The sequence below is a fragment of the Lissotriton vulgaris genome, chromosome 4_1 (genome assembly GCF_964263255.1).
Source record: "Lissotriton vulgaris chromosome 4_1, aLisVul1.2, whole genome shotgun sequence".
NCBI lineage: Eukaryota > Metazoa > Chordata > Amphibia > Caudata > Salamandridae > Lissotriton > Lissotriton vulgaris.
Window position 1 is genome coordinate 1,259,812,319 of NC_141691.1, and position 18,981 is coordinate 1,259,831,299.

Genomic DNA, 18,981 nt, shown 5'->3' on the forward strand with positions numbered 1-18,981 from the left:
ACTGGCTGGACACTAGTATAGAGTCAGCTGTATCAGATGGGTCTACCGTTTGTATTGTAACTAATTCTACTACCCCTAGAACAGTAACTGAACGTGGACCTAAAAAGGACACAAATGCAATCACAAAGACTGGGAAAAGAAAGCGTGGGGGAGGTGCACATAAGGGAAGATGCCCAAAAGTTACCAAAACTAATAACTCAGGGGGGGTCCTGACTAAAGTGACTCAATTAGCCACTAATAATATGCCCTCTAATAAAGATCAAGAAAATCAGATATCTGAGCAGCCACAATGCATGCAACTGGGAGCTCAGAATCCTGATGGCCTCCTGGGACAAATAGAGCATCTCATGAGGTCATTGATGCTACCCTTACTCGAGAGAATAAAAATAATAAATGTAAACATAGGGAAATTAGAGAGAAGTGTTACTGCCTATATGAAAGTATTAGAAAAGGCCGTGGGCCCTATATCGGAGCCTGACTGCATAGTTAAAGAAAGAACAGCCTTAGGAATTGGTGGTACCCTAGCAGATAGCCCACAAGAAAAGCGGCCTAGATTATCTAGGCAAATAAAACATACTGATATTGTGGACATTACAGGGACAAAAAAGATAAACCAACTTAATAGTAAGGGAGTAGAAGTGTTGGTGTGTGAGGGCAGAAAGGAGCTGATAATTCCAAATTCTGATTGAGGGGCAACTGATACAGGAAAGGAAGTATTAGGCCTAGAGGGTGGGAAAAAAAACATCCCCGTATTAATTTACCCCCTGACTCAGCACCGTACACTGTGATATTGTCAGGGGTACCAGAGATCGAACATGATAAACCAGAAAATCACAGGGAACTGAAAAATAAGGTCATCTTCTGGCTTAATGGTAATAGACCACTTCCGGGCCATCTAAATGCAGAAATTCTACATGTCAGAAGGGTGAGCTGGTTGGGCAAGAGACGTAAGGATCAGGGGGGGAATGCATAATTGTAAACTTTGGAGATCCTAGGGTGGTAAGGCTCATATGTGATGGAAATGGGTATAGAAGAGAGGGTGGGATCCAAACCCTTGACCTGAGCCACTTCTATCCTCGACCAGCGTTTGGTACCCCTCTATTCTTACGAAACTGGACTGAAATAACACATAGTCGATCAAATATTGCCTACAGGCAAGAGTTTTGTCTCCCCTTGGCCAATCATTTTGAGTCACTCTACGGATTAGAGGGAGTGGATTGACTTGGAAGTAGGGTAAATGGTGTGATTCTAGACCCTTCAAGAGGTATTGGAAATATAAAACAGGATAAGGGAACCAATGGAGGTGGTGACAGCAGGGGGGATCTAGGATTAGGCGTAGAGGTAAATAATAAAGATTGTGTCAGTACTACTGTTGACAACAGTAATAATCTGACTATCGAAACTGTAGTTAATCCAGATACCCCTAAACCCATTATCACAGAGGAAGATATAACTACAGTGAGATCTTGGGCACTTATGTTCTGAAACATTGCGGGCCTTAAATCGAAAATTTTAAATCCATTATGGTTAGATGCAATTAAAGACTATGATACTGTAAGTCTCCAGGAGACTTGGGAGTTAGAAGCCTCACACTTGTGCGGCTTTAAGACTTTCCATTCTCCCGCAATACCCTCAGCTCATGGTAGGGCCCAAGGAGGTCAGTGTACCTATGTGTCCAATCTGCTAATATGCCGTAAGATTGAGATGGTTGTTAATAATCAGTATTACCATATCATTAGAATTGGATCACTGAAATAATATCGAGGGACAGAATATCGACTTGCAAAAATATCGTTGACAAAATATCGACTGACAGAATATCGAGTTTGTATCTACAAACAGGTAAGTACAAAAATTTCGAGTACAAAATATCGTTTACAAAAATATAGTTTATAAAAATATCGATTTTATTAAAAAGAGTGTTAAATTAAATTAATATTAAAATTTAATTACTAAAATATACTTAAAAATACTTAAATTAACTTATAATAATTAAATAATTAATGAAATTAATTAAAAAAATGTACACTCATATTTGTTAAAACATATATATATAGTAACAAAATATAATTAAATAATAGCCAATATTATTAACGTACAATAACTAAAGTGTAAAAATTACTATTCGCACTCCAAAGAGTGCAAGCATAGGGTGAGCGTTGGATAGCGTAGGGGTTAAAATTACAATTCCCACTCCAGTGGGTGCAACCGTAGGGAAAGCGTTGGATAGTGTAGGGGTAAAAATTACTATTCCCACTCCAAAGAGTGCAATAGTAGGGAAAGCGTTGGATAGCGTAGGGGTTAAAATTACTATTCCCACTCCAGTGAGTGCAACAGTAGGGAAAGGGTTGGATAGCGTAGGGGTTTAAATTACTATTCCCACTCCAGTGGGTACAACAACAGGGAAAACGTTGGATAGCGTAGAGGTAAAATTTACTATTCCCACTCCAGTGGGTGCAACAGTAGGGAAAGCGTTGGATAGCGTAGGGATTAAAATTACTATTCCCACTCCAAAGAGTACAACAGTAGGGAAAGCGTTGGATAGCGTAGGGGTTAAATATACTATTCCCACTCCAGTGGGTGCCACAGTAGGGAAAGCGTTGGATAGCGTAGGGGTTAAAATTACTATTCTCACTCCAGTGGGTGCAACAGTAGGGAAAGCTTTGGATAGCGTAGGGGTTACAATTACTATTCCTACTCCAGTGGTTGCAACAGTAGGGAAAGTGTTGGATAGCATAGGGGTTAAAATTACTATTCCCACTCCAGTGGGTGCAACAGTAGGGAAAGCGACGGATAGCATAGGGGTTAAAATTACTATTCCCACTCCAGTGGGTACAACAGTAGGGAAAGCGTTGGATAGCGTAGGGGTTAAAATGACTATTCCCACTCCAAAGAGTGCAACAGTAGGGAAAGCGTTGAATAGCGTAAGGGTTAAAAGTACTATTCCCACTCCAGTGGATGCAACAGTAGGGAAAGGGTTGGATAGCGTAGGGGTTAAAATTATTATTCTCACTCCAAAGAGTGCAACAGTAGGGAAAGCGTTGGATAGCGTAGGGGTAAAAATTACTATTCCCACTCCAGTGGATGCAACAGTAGGGAAAGCGTTGGCTAGCGTAGGGGTTAAAATTACTATTCCCACTCCAGCGAATACAACATTAGGGAAAGTATGTATTTCATATATTAATCAAAAATCTAAAAATGAATATCTATTAATAATTAATTAAAAATAAATAAAAATGTTATCTAATATAATAATTAATATTTTTAAAATACTAATTAACAATAATTATTTCAATTAATCACCTATGAATACAAATTAACATTAACGATTAATTATTTAATAATTTAAAAATATTTTACAATTATTTCCAATTTTTTTTTTATTAATTGTGTTATTAAATTAATTATTAATAAATTACTTCCCACCCTATTCCCCTATAAACCCACAACCCACTACAGAAATTAAATTAGTAAAATTTACATAATTACCAATTAATCAATGAATAAAAATTAATTAACAATTATAATTAAATTAATTAACAAATTTAAATTAATTAACAATTAATTACTAATTACTATCAATAAATAAATGTACATATTTAATTAATTATAATTAAATTACTTCCCACCCTATTCCCCTATAAACCCACAACCCGCTACAGAAATTAAATTAGTAAAATTTACATAATTATCAATTAATCAATTAATAAAAATTAATTAACAATTATAATTAAATTAATTAACGAATATAAATTAAAAAACAATTATTTACTAATTACTATCAATATATACATTTATTTATTTAATTAATTATAATTAAATTACTTCCCACCCTATTCCTCTATAAACCCACAACCCGCTAGAGAATTAAATTACGCAATAATTATAAAAACAAAATTCATTGCATAAAATTATTTATAACATAAATACATACTTTTCACACATATTATAACATAAAAATACACTATAAAAAATTATATATTATAAAAAAATCGATATTTTTTACTATCTATTTTATATACTTCAATATTTTAACTATCTATATTTTTTACAGTTGATATTACTTTACTTACCTTAAAAACGATATTTTTGTTATCTATATTCTGTCCTGTCGATATTGTGTCCAGTCTATATTAAAAACTCGATATTATGTCCAATCGATATTTTGGAGTCGATATTATGTCTGTGCAGCCATAGAATTATCCTTTACCAAGACTTACATCTGGTTGCTGTAAATTTTTACAACAATGTCTTGGCGGTAGCCATGGAACAAACATTTGTAAGACTAGGCCAGGATATTAAAACCCAGATAGAAGGGAGAGTGAAATCAGTCTGTATAATTTGGGGTGGAGATTTTATTTGTTCCCTGTGTAGATACGGGGAAAAGGGTACATGCAGCTTAATGTTAGATAAGTTGACTAGTTTAAGCCATTTTGAGCACACTGCCTGTGGAAATCACTTAAAAGAGATTATTTTTTCTTGTGACTTGGGTTTCGCAAATAGAATCGGCAGGAGCAAGATCCCTTTTCAGCCAACATTTAATGGCAGGGGTGCAAGTTCCACCATATATTTTGCATTGATATCAGCCAGGTATGGCGAGGAGGTGTTAGCTTTTAAGACTCTGGACAACCCTTTGAGTGACCATTTCCCCTTAAGCCTGAAGATCGCTCAACTGGGTAACAACCCCCCAAAAATAGGAGCCCCAACTAAGGAGGCTCTTGATATAATTCTCAATCGGCAGAATGGTTACACCCTTAATTGGAGTAAAATAGTACCCGGAGACATCCTGAATAAGGTGATCCAAAAATGTAATTTTAACATTGAAAAATGTCTTGAAGACAATGTGGCTGATTCCGTTATCGTGTCCAATTTTAAAATTATAGCAGGAAACATTAAAAATGCCCTATGGGTAGAGACAAAAAACCCAAAAGTACACCGGCCAAGATGGTTTGATACACTCTGTACCAAGATTTGTACTAAGTTGAAGCATGCACTAAATGCCCCTATAAGAGACAAGAATCTTGTAAGACAGTTAAGAAAAGAGTATAAAGGAAACCTCAAGCTGAGGAAAGACACTATTAAAAAGGAGGCCTGGGATGCACTGTGTGAGGCATTGCAGAACATGGATTCTGCTGCCTTTTGGAAAGTGGTAAATGATCCTCTACTTTCTGATAACTTAAAGGCTAGGGTCGAGATAGCGATTTCTGAAACCGAATGGGTTGAACATTATGAAGAACTTTATAGTGCTAAGACCAACTATGACCAGGTACCTAATGAAGAGAGGCTGGAGGGAGCACAGAGTAGGGTGACGTTGGAACTGGGGATTACCCTGTGTGAAGTAAATAAGAGTATAAGAGATAGTGCTGGAGGCAAAGCTCCTGGCCCTGATGGCGTTCAAGTTGACTTTTACAAAAGCAACATGGATCTTTGGGGCCCATTGCTCACACAACTTTTTAATGCTTCCTGTTCCTATGGGCTATTACCTTCATGGTGTGAATCCATAATAGTTCCTATTTTTAAAAAAGGTGATAGAGCGAGTTGTCACTGCTATCGCCCTATCTCGCTCCTGGACTCTACCATTAAAATATTGGGCAGGGTTATTTTAAACAGATTGCAATTATGGACAGACGAACGGTCGGTATTAAGCGACCTTCAATACGGTTTTAGGAAGGGCCTAGGAACTATTGACCAATTTCTTAATTTGCACTTATTGCTAGAAAAGTATAGAAAAGCGAAGGGTGGCCGTATGTTTTTAACATTCGTGGACTTGACGTCTGCTTTTGATTGTGTCACCCATACTAAGCTTTGGTTGGTCCTTCGGAACCTGGAAGTAGATAAGGACATAATTAATTTCCTTAGGGAACTTTACAGGGGGGCCACTGCTCGGGTTAGGTACGGAAAGAGTGGAGAATGTACTGATCCATTCACTGTGTCAAGAGGAGTACGGCAAGGTTGCGTCCTCGCCCCGTTTTTATTTGCTATTTATATTAATGGTCTGGAAAAAACTCTGTTAGAGGAGGGCAGGGACATGCCACTTGTTGGGAGAAGATCTATCCCTGCTCTTCTATATGCTGACGATGCAGTTTTAATGGCCAGGACACCACTGGCAATGCAAGCGGTGGTCAATTCATTTACAGGTTTTATGACTAAACTTGACCTAAAAATTAACTGCACTAAGACCTTTAGTATGATATGCGGCCAGGGACATCACAAAAAGGGTAAACCAATATTTATTGCTCCTAAGCCTCTCGAACAGACTCCCACATTTCCATATCTTGGAGTATTGTTTGACGAAGCAGGCCAATGGGGTAGCGCAATACAATCGAGGAGATTACTGTTCTGCAAATCTATCACAGCCTTGATAACCTTCAGTAGAATGATGGGTAAAAAACCTATCAGGGAGCTTCTAACTGTGTACAGTGCTACCTGTGTGGCAGTTGCTACATATGGAGCAGGGGTTTGGGGCTATGTAAACACGAAAACCCTACAAGTAGTAGAGAATAACTTCCTAAAATCCTTGCTTAAGGTACCTCATAGTGTTTCAACCTATGTTAGTCATGTTGAGCTAGGGGTAACATATATCGAAGATATTATTAAGGTGACCCCGGTACTCCTGTGGCACAGGATTTGGTCAAATGAGGAATGTCTATTTAACCGCTCTATTTTAATGGATGTTATGAGTCTAGAGAATGTCGGGAGGGTGGCCTGGTTAACTTATGTAAGAACGTTCCTTATTAAAATAGGGCATAAGGAATATTATGACGACCCCACAAGAATGTGTGACATATCTAGGAAATCACTAAAAAACTGTTTGCATGAGGCTGGCAAAGAAAACTGTGGTCGCACACCAAATGATTTTGACCTCTGCTCACATGCAACCGTACATTAAGTTAAAAATGAGCGACTTTGAAAGGTTTTTATTGACACGCTTCAGGCTAAACCTGTTACATCGATCTATTAGCTTCCCTGTTGTGAATATTTGGACTAAGCAACTAATCAAATGCCCTTGTGATGATTTTTCAGAACAGTCAGATATTCATATCCTCTTTTTTTGTAGATTTTACACTATTCCTAGGAAAACACTTTTTGTGCCCCTCCTGAAAATTATGGTCGTGCGGGGCACGATATGAGATGACGTTCTGCTGACATTATTATCGTGCGGGGCAAGATTTGGGATGACATCCTGCTGACATTAGATTTCCTTTAGCATAAAACCCCCAAAGAAGAGGCTTCATTTGGTTCAGCCACCAGTAATTACACAGTTCATTGCAGGCTTCCCCGCTAAGAGTTTTGCATGTCCAGGTACTTAGAACAGGTAACATTGCCATTTCTGTCACCACGCAGGGATTGAGTTACATGCTGGAGGACACCAGTCGGTAACTGCAGAGGCGGCCCAAGTACGGTCCCGTTTTATGGTTCACGTGATTAATGCCTCTTTTGTTGCAAATAAGTAAGCCTACCGCCACCGGGAAGCAACAGGCCCCCCCCCCACTCCAGTAGCACCATGGATACCCACTCTCCCTGATAGTTACATGATGCACGGTGGCGAAAGAACTAAACGCGCTGTTACACGCTCGTGCCACCCAAATTCGTAGGCAGTGGGCTCTTCCCACTTATTTAATGCATGTATTTAGCGCAAACTTTAGCCGAAGGTGCCAGAGCGCTTTACATGTGAACCAGTTATAAACATATGGGTTTAGGATAACATGCGTTACATAAGAGAGACAAACTGAATATATTGCGTATGTCCAAGATGTTAGAGCAAGGGCTTGCATTAGGAATTTAGGCAGCGTAGCAAAATTAGCAGCGCATATGCAGTGTAGGAAGAGCAGACATGCAAAAGGTCTTTATCTACTCCTGCCAGCAAGTTAGCGTTAGCTGAAGCGCAATTGCAACTGCTTGACTCAATGGTCCCTAGAGTGTCATCACGGAAGTGACGTCAAAGGGATTGATACCCCACCTTGGGCACTCACATGACTCACCTTGGTAGGGCGTAATTTCACTGCAAGGTATATAGTTTAAGTGCAATCATCTAAAACATCCCACCTCACCTGGAACATACGTTGAAGCTTCCCGTGCCATGTAATGTAATGTAATGTAATGTAACACATACTTGTTGAGCGCGACTGTCACCCAGAGGGTATCCTGACGCTTTGACCTTGACTTTACCTACATAGAGCGGACATTACACTACCCTTGGAAAGAGGTGGCATTTAAGGCCCTTTTTGAAAGAGGGCAGATCCTGCCTCCTCCGTAATGACAAAGGCAGAGGTTTCCAAAGCTTACCGGCAGTGAAGCTGAAAGAACGGCCGCCCATCCTCACCCTTTTAATCCTAGGGACTCTCGCTAAGAAGGCAGAAGAGGATCTAAGATTTCTAGCAGTTGAGTACCAGGAAAAAAGGTCCTGCAACATCGCCGGTCCCAAACCGTGAAGGGCTCTAAAGACAAGGCAAGAGGCCTTGAAACAAATCCGCTGGTGAACCGACAGCAAGTGGAGGTCCGAAAGTGCAAGGGAAGAGGAAGCGGAGCAAGGACGAGAAAGAGCCAGCTTAGCTGCCATATTCTGAACACGCTGCAGCTTCATAATCAGAATGTTAGGGGCTCCCAGAAGCAGCGCATTGTAGTAGTCAAGCCTACTGAGAATGATACTGCGCACTACTTCAGGTCTTGCCAAAGAAGGAAGTAAAGGGAGGACTTTCCGCAGAGTGCGAAGCGGTAGCATGCATGTCGCAGTGGTTTTATTAACAAAAGCGTCCAGCTGAAGACTTGGCCCAAACGTGACACCCAAATTACGAGCAGACTCTGCTGCGGCCACTGTGCCTAGAATGGAAGTAGGCCAAAACTCCTCAGGCAGGGGGCGAGGCGTGCGATCCAAAGAACAGTGCAGTACCTCAGTTTTTGACCCGTTAAACTGAAGAGAATTTTGGCGTGGCCAATCCGCCGTGAAAGTCATGCAGCGATGAAATGTTTCCCTAGAAACAGCATCACTACCCTCGAAGGAGAAGATGAGTTGGGTGTCATCGGCATAATTGATGACTGATATGCCGAAAGACTTGATCAATCTAATCAGTGGGCAGAGGTACAGTTTAAATAAAATGGTGCTAATCGCCGAGCCTTGGGGAACACCCTGTTCCACCTTTCTAGCACCAGACCGAAAAGGCGGCAGAGCCACCGCTTGCTGCCTATTACAAAGATAAGAAGTCAGCCAGTCCAGGGACAGGCCGGTTACCCCAATATTCCGAAGCCTGCTTAGTAACATAGCATGATTGACCGTGGCAAACGCGGCCAACATGTCGAGCAGCACTAAAAACACTGCTCGTCCCATGTTGACCCGCGAACGCAGATCGTCCAAAACGGTCACCAGCGCAGACTCCGTGCCATGGGCCGGCCTGAAGCCAAATTGGGCCACGTCCAGGCAGGCATTGGTTTCAAGAAAGCTGGAAAGAGCCCTTGTGACCAGTTTCTCCAGAATCTTTACAGGGAAAGGCAACAGCGAAATAGGTCGATAATTCGCCGGGCACAGGGGGTCCAAAGTGGCCTTTTTAAGCAAGGGAGAAACCACTGCCAGCTTCCAGCAGTCCGGAACCATAGCCGTAGTGAGGGACTGGCAACAGATGGAGTAAAGGGGGAAAAACAATTCCTCCTGACATACCTTCCAGAACCTATGGGGTAACAAATCCAAAGGGGACCCAGAAGACACGCTGTTCGCCAACAGACAGAAGTCTTCAGAGGAAGGGGGAGGGAAACAGATCAGCTGAGCCTTTCAAGCAGTCCTTTCGCGGGGGCCGAGGGAGGGGCCTAAAGGTTGGGCCAAAATGTTTTAATTCTGGGACATGCAGAATTTTCAATGGAGGGGTGTGCACCTGGGGTAGGAATTGCAAGTTCACACACAGCTGCAGCAAATGTGGCGCCCAGCATGCAGCTTTCTCCTGCACAACCAGCCAAGGTTTGCCCCCCCGCCGCCCAGGCCAACAGACCAGACGCTCCACGCCAGTGAGGGTAGCACTGCGGGCCAGACCTCAACGATGACAAACAACAGTGCCCCCCCCCCCACGGATTGGTGTCAGTACAACGCGTTATTTTACGTCGCATTCCGTTACAACGCAGATTTTACAACGCAGGATCCATTACATCGGATGCCATTACAACGCATGGCATTACATAGCAGATGGTATTACAACGCATGGCATTACATCGTAAGTATAGGTAAGTATACCTTTTTTTTAAAATGTTATTAAGTTAATTTAATTAATTTTATTTAAACAATTTAATTAAAATACATTTTAAAATAGTCATTAATTTAATTTAATAAAATAATATCTATTTAATAAATGTAATTTTAATAAAAATTGTAATTAATTTAAATAAATTAAATTAATGAAATTAGTTTAATGTACATATTTTTAAAATCGACATTAAATTAAATTAATATTAAAAATTTATTTAATTTAATTAATTTAGTTTAAAAAATGTAATTAATGTAAAATAATTAATTTAATTTATTAAATATATTTTAATTAATTTAATTTATTAAATATATTTTAATTAATTTAAAAATGGTCAATATAATTTAATTATCCCTAAACACAAACCTACCCCTGAACCCTAAAACACCCCTGTACCCCAAAACCCAAACCCTGCCCTAAAACCTAAAAACACCCCTGTACCCCAAAACCCAAACCCTGCCCTAAAACCTAAAAACACCCCTGTACCCCAAAACCCAAACCCTGCCCTAAAACCTAAAAACACCCCTGTACCCCAAAACCCAAACCCTGCCCTAAAACCTAAAAACACCCCTGTACCCCAAAAACCCAAACCCTGCCCTAAAACCTAAAAACACCTCTGTACCCCAAAACCCAAACCCTGCCCTAAAACCTAAAAACACCACTGTACCCCAAAACCCAAACCCTGCCCTAAAACCTAAAAACACCCCTGTACCCCAAAACCCAAACCCTGCCCTAAAACCTAAAAACACCCCTGTACCCCAAAACCCAAACCCTGCCCTAAAACCTAAAAACACCCCTGTACCCCAAAACCCAAACCCTGCCCTAAAACCTAAAAACACCCCTTGTACCCCAAAACCCAAACCCTGCCCTAAAACCTAAAAACACCCCTGTACCCCAAAAACCCAAACCCTGCCCTAAAACCTAAAAACACCCCTGTACCCCAAAACCCAAACCCTGCCCTAAAACCTAAAAACACCCCTGTACCCCAAAACCCAAACCCTGCTCTAAAACCTAAAAACACCCCTGTACCCCAAAACCCAAACCCTGCCCTAAAACCTAAAAACACCCCTGTACCCCAAAACCCAAACTCTGCCCTAAAACCTAAAAACACCAAAACACCCCAAAACATATACCTCAGTACCCCAAAACATATACTCCTATTCTCATACTTATTTAAAAAATTACTTAAATTAATATATTTAATTTATAATATTTAAAAACATAAATAAATATTTTTTTTATAATTAATAATAATTAAATCAATTATATAATATTAAATAAAATAAAAAAAGTATATACTTACCAATACTTACGATGTAATGGTATGCGTTGTAATAGCATCTGCTATGTAATGCCATGCGTTGTAATGGCATCCGATGTAATGGATCCAGCGTTGTAAAATTTGCGTTGTAACGGAATGCGACGTAAAAGTTGCGTTGTAAGTGATACACCCCCCCCCCCACGTTTGATAGGCATGGGCAGTCTCCTGCAAACAGCAAAGGTCCTTCCCCCATCATCATGCAGAACATCCTCCCACTAATCAGGTCTTATCCCCTTGTGAAGGAAAAAGTACTACTAGCAGAAGGTTTTATAGACGGGTTCAGGATACCATACAAAGGTTGTAGGGATGTGTTAAACCTTAAATCAGCCAGAGAACTGCCTCTAGTGGTCAGCGAGAAGATCAGGAAGGAGTTGGACCTAGGGAGGGTGGCTTGCCCATTTTCAAGAAAGCTGGAAAGAGCCCTTTTGACCAGTTTCTCCAGAATCTTTACAGGGAAAGGCAACAGCGAAATAGGTCGATAATTCGCCGGGCACAGGGGGTCCAAAGTGGCCTTCTTAAGCAAGGGAGAAACCACTGCCAGCTTCCAGCAGTCCGGAACCATAGCCGTAGTGAGGGACTGGCAACAGATGGAGTAAAGGGGGAAAAACAATTCCTCCTGACATACCTTCCAGAACCTATGGGGTAACGGATCCAAAGGGGACCCAGAAGACACGCTGTTCGCCAACAGACAGAAGTCTTCATAGGAAGGAGAAGGGAAACAGGTCAGCTGAGACTGTGTCAGTTCCTCCTCGGAGACATCAAGAAGGGCCGTCCGAACGGATCCTGGGACAGAAGACATGCCGGACTGACACGAGGCCGAGAGACCGTTCAGAATATTCGTGATTTTATCTTCAAAGGCGGTAGCCAGGGAGTCGCAAAGCACCTGAGAGGCTGAGATGGTATTCATGGCACAGGCAGGATTAGAGAGATTATTAACAATCTTAAACAAGGTCTGAGATTTGTTCACTGCCTGGGCCAATGTGACCTCCAGATACTTAGCTTTAGCACACTTAATCTGTGCCTTGTAGTCTAAAAGAGACTTTTTATAGGCCAGTTTGTCCAGTTCAAGATAGTGCTTTCTCCAGGCTCTCTCTGCCTGTTTGCAGCGTAGTTTCTGTTGAAGAAGATCACTAGAGAACCAGGGAGTAGCCCTCTTAGGTCTATCCTTCATCTTTCGTAACGGAGCCGCCTTGTCCAGGGACTCCAGAATCTGCTGACAAAGGGCTGAGTAGCTTTACTCCGCGTTCTTTCCCAGAGAAAATCCCCTCGGAATTAGAGAGGGAAGGCTGGGGCTCTTCAAGAGCCTCGACCACTGCCTACTAAACTTGGTGTTACCAGGACCGCTACAACTCAGAGAGCCATCTGGCAGGCGGATAGAGACGTGAATGAGAGCGTGGTCGGTCCAGCATTGCGTCACAATCTCCCTGATAGAGACCAGCGAGTCTTCTGCGAAGACCAGATCTAAGATGTGGGCTTTCCGATGTGTTTGGGAGAGTACCAGCTGTGTGAGGTGAATATTACTACATGCCTGGCACAGCTCTCTAAAGGCAGTGTCTGAGGAGCCATTAAGCCAAAGGTTGAAGTCACCCAGGACTAAAAACCTTGCATGGGAGTTGGACAGGTCATAGGTAAGATCAATTAGTTCCTGGGAGGCAAACAAGGCACTACCAGGAGGCCTGTAGCAAAGTAGGCCAGCAACCAGTACTCCACTCTGACCCTTTAAAGAAAAACCCAGTAGTTCAAAGCCTTGGATCGCTTTGACCTCGAGCAGAGAGAGGGCGAGTGATTCCCTAAAGATGAACCCAACTCCACCTCCTCTCCCGCTTGCCCCCGGATTATGTCTGATCATAAAGCCCGGGAGACAAGCCCAACCGAGTTCGACTCTACTGTCTGCCCTCGTCCATGTTTCAGTTAAAAAGAGCACATCCAGATTCTGAGAGTCAATAAGGAGGGCAATCTCGGCATTGTGTTTACAGAGGGAGCGGATATTAAGCAATCTGCAGGAAAGAACCCCTGAAGAGACGGTATTACAGCCAAGTCGACTGCCCATAATAGGACATTGGCCCAGCTGAAATAACTTGTCCCTGGAATAAACCAGGCGAGTAGAGGCAGCGTGGCTGGCGCTGGTAGCGTCCGGTGTGCGAACGGGCGCAAACGGGCTTACCTCTGGCGCACCTCCTACACCTCATGTCACGCAGGTTGTGATCGGTGCACGCCTCCAAGGGGGCTGGCGGGTAAGCATCATGTTCGGGCACTAAGGATGGGAGTGGGCTTGGTTAATTTTACCCTGTCTTTTCAGGTCGGTCTTCACAAAAGGTTAGAAAAGTACGGCCGGGCCGACAGTCAGCAACCACAAGAAGAGAACCAGGTATAAGGCGTGGTACGGTGAATAGGGGACACAGGGTGGGAGGGTCCTGGTGCGAGATTTCTGGGTGCAGTTATGCTGCGGTCAAACCAGGGTTGCGCATGACTCACGTACTTTCTCACCCGTAGGGACCCGCAAGGGCAGGAGCCAACCAGGATGGATGGACTCGGGACACCCTTTCCGCTTTTCACCCAAGGGCCTGGTATAGACGACCCGGCCACGCCGCAGGAGGGGTTGTAGGCTGAATTCTTGGCTGTGGCCAAGGCGAAGGGACCAGGGAGGATTTATCGAGGTGCGTAGGCAAGAGGACTCAGGCGTTGTAGTTGCCTTCTCACCGGATGAAGCGGCGGGACCTTCGACCCAACAGTTGTGGATGGCCAAACTCAACCGGAAGCAAACCCGCAAAGACTTCCCGGCCGAGGCACCGCGAGCGATGACGAAACCGACGCAACCTCCTCCCATCACGCAGGCCCCCGAGCCAGCGAGGGCACCAGTGGTGGTGCAGGACTCGGCCACAGGGGGAGCGATTGAAGAGCATGGGCGAGCGATCCCTGGCTCCTGCAACTCGGAAGAAATATGGCTCCCAAAGGCACTTTCAGAGCAGTGATAGAGTCTGTAGAAGCAAAGGCACTGGGACTGGAAGAACAGGTTGAGACCTTTGTGGTTTGGGCTAAAGAAACCGGCAAGACACATTCATGGGTGTGTGGCATTCTGGCGGCCCTGAAGCATAATACCAGACTCAACGGAGGGGATGACCCCACCAGCTCATTCAGGGTGAGCACTAAGAGAGGGGACCCGGGATGAGGTAAAGTCCGCTGACACCAGGGCGCCAATAGATTTCCCTTCCTTGCAGCGCATGATAGAGACCCTACCTCAAGTCACCAATTCCCCATTCAAGGCTAGGCTTTTCACCACTGCTTTTTGCCTGGCTTTCTTCGGGGCTTTTAGGGTGAGTGAGCTCATGGCCAAAGCAAAAACAGACAGGACAGGCGCGGCACTGGATATGTTGGATGTCTGTGTGACAGACGCCTTGGCACCCCGCATCCGGAGATCAAAGACAGATCAGGTAGGCCAGGGCACAACCATAGTGCTTCAGGCGTTAGGGGACCCCAGATACTGCCCTGTCACCACAGTTAGGGAATACTTGAAGATTAGACCGGCCGTCTCAGGGCACTTTCTAATTCATGCAGATGGGGCGCCATTGACCAGGTTCCAGATGGAATGCATCATGGGGGCAGCTTTGTCCAAATCCGGTCTCACAGGGGAAGGGAGGATATTTTCGAGCCACTCCTTCAGGATTGGAGCGGCCACGGCTGCATTCAAGGCAGGGATGGGGCCAGAAGGAGGTTCCGGGAAACCGCAACGGCGCCCCGTTAGTCCTTCGGGCGGTCGAGGGGCCTCAACCGACCGGGGGTGTGCCATACCGCTCCGCCCTGAAAGGGGAGGGCGGGAGTATAAGATAGGATCTACAAGGTGCTGCACTGTCCGAGCGTTGACTCACCGTGCTGGCTGGCTCGTTAGGCAGGCGGGACAGCGAGGGGCTGCCTGCCTTGAATCGCCCGTAAGATGATCCACCAAACGTCATACGCTTGCTGTATGAAAATAAACCTGCAGCACTTCTTACCCATAAATAACGTGTCCAGTGTATCATTATATGGCCAAAATGTGCATGATGTTGGGTGGGAGCGGATGACGGAGTGGGCACTAAGGATAAGTTGAATTCGAATCAAACCTGTGCTAGGCTCAATATATATTTTTAGCTGGCAAACTCATCACTAACCCATTCCTTACTTCGATTGCTGTAGCCATGAAGCTAGGAGTATTCCTTAACAGCAACCAGTGAATGGACACACAGGTAAGTGCTGTACTTTTCAGTTTAAACAGCCCAGCACTAAAGGCAGTGGAATAATCAGTTCCTAATTTGAATATCTGAATGCTATCCACATTAGCTGCCAGAATATAGGGGAGGAGGAATGTCGCCCCACTTGTCAGAATCAATCATAGAAATAAAAAATGATAATAAAACAATATCATTTTATTTTTCTGTGACTGACTGGCATGTGGGTGGGGTGGGGCCAGGTAATGAAAGGGAGGAGTGGTGGGCACTTAGAAGCGCACATGTAAGTTTGGCCGGCCGTCATAGGTAGGTCAAACTGACATGTACACTTCTGTTTCTCCAACTGACCTTTGTTCACAGCTGGGTGGAGAAAAGCCTCAGGCTCCTAGGCAGTGTCTGAGCAGCAGACCATGCCTCTCATACCAATCCTGGTACTGCTCTCATTGCATGAGAGCAGTGTCTGGATTGGCTGGGGGTGCCTGTGCCTTCCCAGAGACTGCTGGGATTGAAGAATCAAGGAGGCTGTCGGCTTTTGAGGCAGCGGAGCAAAAGGTAAAAACTGACTTTAGAAGAAGTGACCTGTAAGAGTCAATATTGAATGCCAAACTTCAGACACTTTAATTAGGGTCAAATGCCTTCTGGAAATTATTACCTTCAGCAATGCCATCAAGAGTCAATGTATCCGATAATTTGTGACTACAACCACTAGAAAATCTTAGATGTTTTACCAGGCTGTAATAAGTAAGTATGAGTTAAAGGTGAGTTCAATGTGCCAAGAGTATGAAGCATCTTTCCTGGACTCTATGGGGTTATTTATGGGAGGCTTGGGCCACCGAATCTGCCCTTTTTCTGATGCTCTGGTGGTGCAAGCCTCTCAATCATACCTTTGAGATGCAAAACCGCGTTGTGTGGCTTTTCATGGCCTCATCAATACTGAGTACAACAAAACACTACAAGTTGTTTCCTTGCCTTACTCTGAGCCAAGGAGATGTTCCATGGGCATTGCGGTGGGTTCTCCCGCACAAAACCCATGGATTTGACGCTGCCCCAGATTTGCTTAATCACATGAACCTGGAGCAGCGCCAAAACCTCACCTCCCCAGAGCAGATGTAACAATGATATATATTTTTTTATTTCTCCATGTTTTTCCTCTTTCCATGTGTGCTGCATTTTGCAGCACACATGGACAGAGGAAAGCGTGTCTCTGGATTGTTTATGTGCAGGAAGGTGCCCCTTCATGCACAAAAACAATCCCACCTGCACCGGAGGCACCCTTTCGCCATGGTGCAAAAGTGCCAACATTGGCACAAGGCAGCAAATTGTGCGCCAGCGTGGGGGGAAAGGACAGGAATGCACCGTATTTCACAAATACTGTGCATTCCTGGCCTTTCACATTGGCGCAGGGCAGCGCAGCAAGAAGGGTATGCAACCTTTACAATGCAACTTTTACCACGCAGTGCTGTTACAACGCATGTATCACAACGAAAACCATTACAGCGCATTACACTGGGGGCGCTCTAGGATAAAGAATAGTTTTAATTTACTATCCAACACCTTCCCTAGTGTCCACGGGGACTGGAGTTGGAATAGTAAATTAAACTATTCACTATCCAGCACCCCAAGTGTAATGCGTTGTAAAGGTTTTCGTTGTAATACTTGTGTTGTAACAGTATGGGTGGTAAAAGCATGCATTATAACATCATACATCCAGCAAGAAGACTTGCAACACTGCCCAACATCGATTCCTAATAAATGAGGCCCCATGTGAGCAGAACATTACATTTTAAGTTACCTCCCATATAAAAAAGTCATGGTGTAAGAAAAGAGTACAATTTAACGAGTACGAAAGATGTATCATACATGCACGATTTAAAAAAAAAAACATACACAATGTAACAACTAAGCATGCAGTAGCAAATATGTTGAAATAAGTAAAGAATTTTTTTTTAATAAACATAACCTCTTGAAACGATCTATTTCATAACACACGTTATTAAGTAACAAAAAAATCTGTATTTACTTCACAGTGTATATTTGACCTGCTTAAAAATTGATTTCCTGTATCTTCATTGAATTTCATGGAGCAGCACACAGAATTCATGAAAGACTTTTGGCTCAAAATTTACAAGGGGTTTGGCTCACAAAACGACTTTGCATTTTCAAAACCAGTGCAAATGGCTTTGTGAAGGCAGAGCACTAATATGCAATCTATTGTGTGCACTACAATTTTCAATGTGGAGTGCAGTGGATAAAATGCAAAAGTTTGTGAATTGCATGGGGAAGAGGGCATCAAAACAGCATACATCTATTCCTTCAAATTTTCAGTGAAATACACAAATGCTGAGTGACAGCCCCTAACGTCCATTCACTTAGTTGTACGTGTTGAATTTGTGCAGCTTACAATTTTAACTTGGATGAGAAGACGGTAGCCTCGCCGTGACATGCCTCTTTTTGGGACAATGTGTAAGGGGCTAGTTCTAGAACTTTCAGAAAAATTATACAGAGGGTCTGCTTAAATAAGAAGGCCTCAGTAATATTGATGATGTTGGCAGAGTGAGAATCAAGAGACATGGGTCCATATGTATCAATGTTAGGTTTTGCGATTCTCAAATAGCAAATGTTTGAGAATTGCTATTTGAGAAACGCAAAACGCTATGTATGTAGGATTTGCAATACATTTTGCGAATCGTACATATTCCTTAATTGCGAATCGCAAATTGCGATTCGCAATTAAGGAATACCTCCCCATTCATGGGAAGACATTCTCAAATTGCGATTCCCAATTAGAGAATTGCAAATTATGAATGCAATTTCAAGTGTGCCAGGGTGTCAAAAGGACACCCTGTTGCACCCCTGAAATGAGCATGGGTGCACATGTAGCGCACATACAGGCCCTACGGGCATGTGTGTGCGCCACATGCCACTTTGAAAAATGCAAAAATTTGCATTTTTATAAGAAATCACAAATTACCACCAATCTGTAGTTGGTGGTAATTTGCGATTCCTTATGCCATATTCGCACAACTTGGGTGCTTCATACATTTCATTTAAAGGATAGCAATTTGCGATTCCTTAAATGCATTCGCAAAAGAAGGAATCGCAAATTTTGCACTTCCTTAATTTGCAAGACAGTTGAGCTTTCTCACATAGCACTAAGGGAAATTGCGATTGCAAACACTGAAATTCTGCGAATTTCAGTGTTTCCGATCGCAATTCGCCTTGATACATATGG

General features: G+C 43.2%; 1 protein-coding gene across 2 annotated transcripts in view; it reads right to left on the minus strand.

Moving 5' to 3' along the window:
* The window catches only part of GPLD1 (glycosylphosphatidylinositol specific phospholipase D1), a 655,729-nt gene that overhangs the window by 225,747 nt on the left and 411,001 nt on the right, over nucleotides 1-18,981 (minus strand). The window lies entirely within an intron of this gene.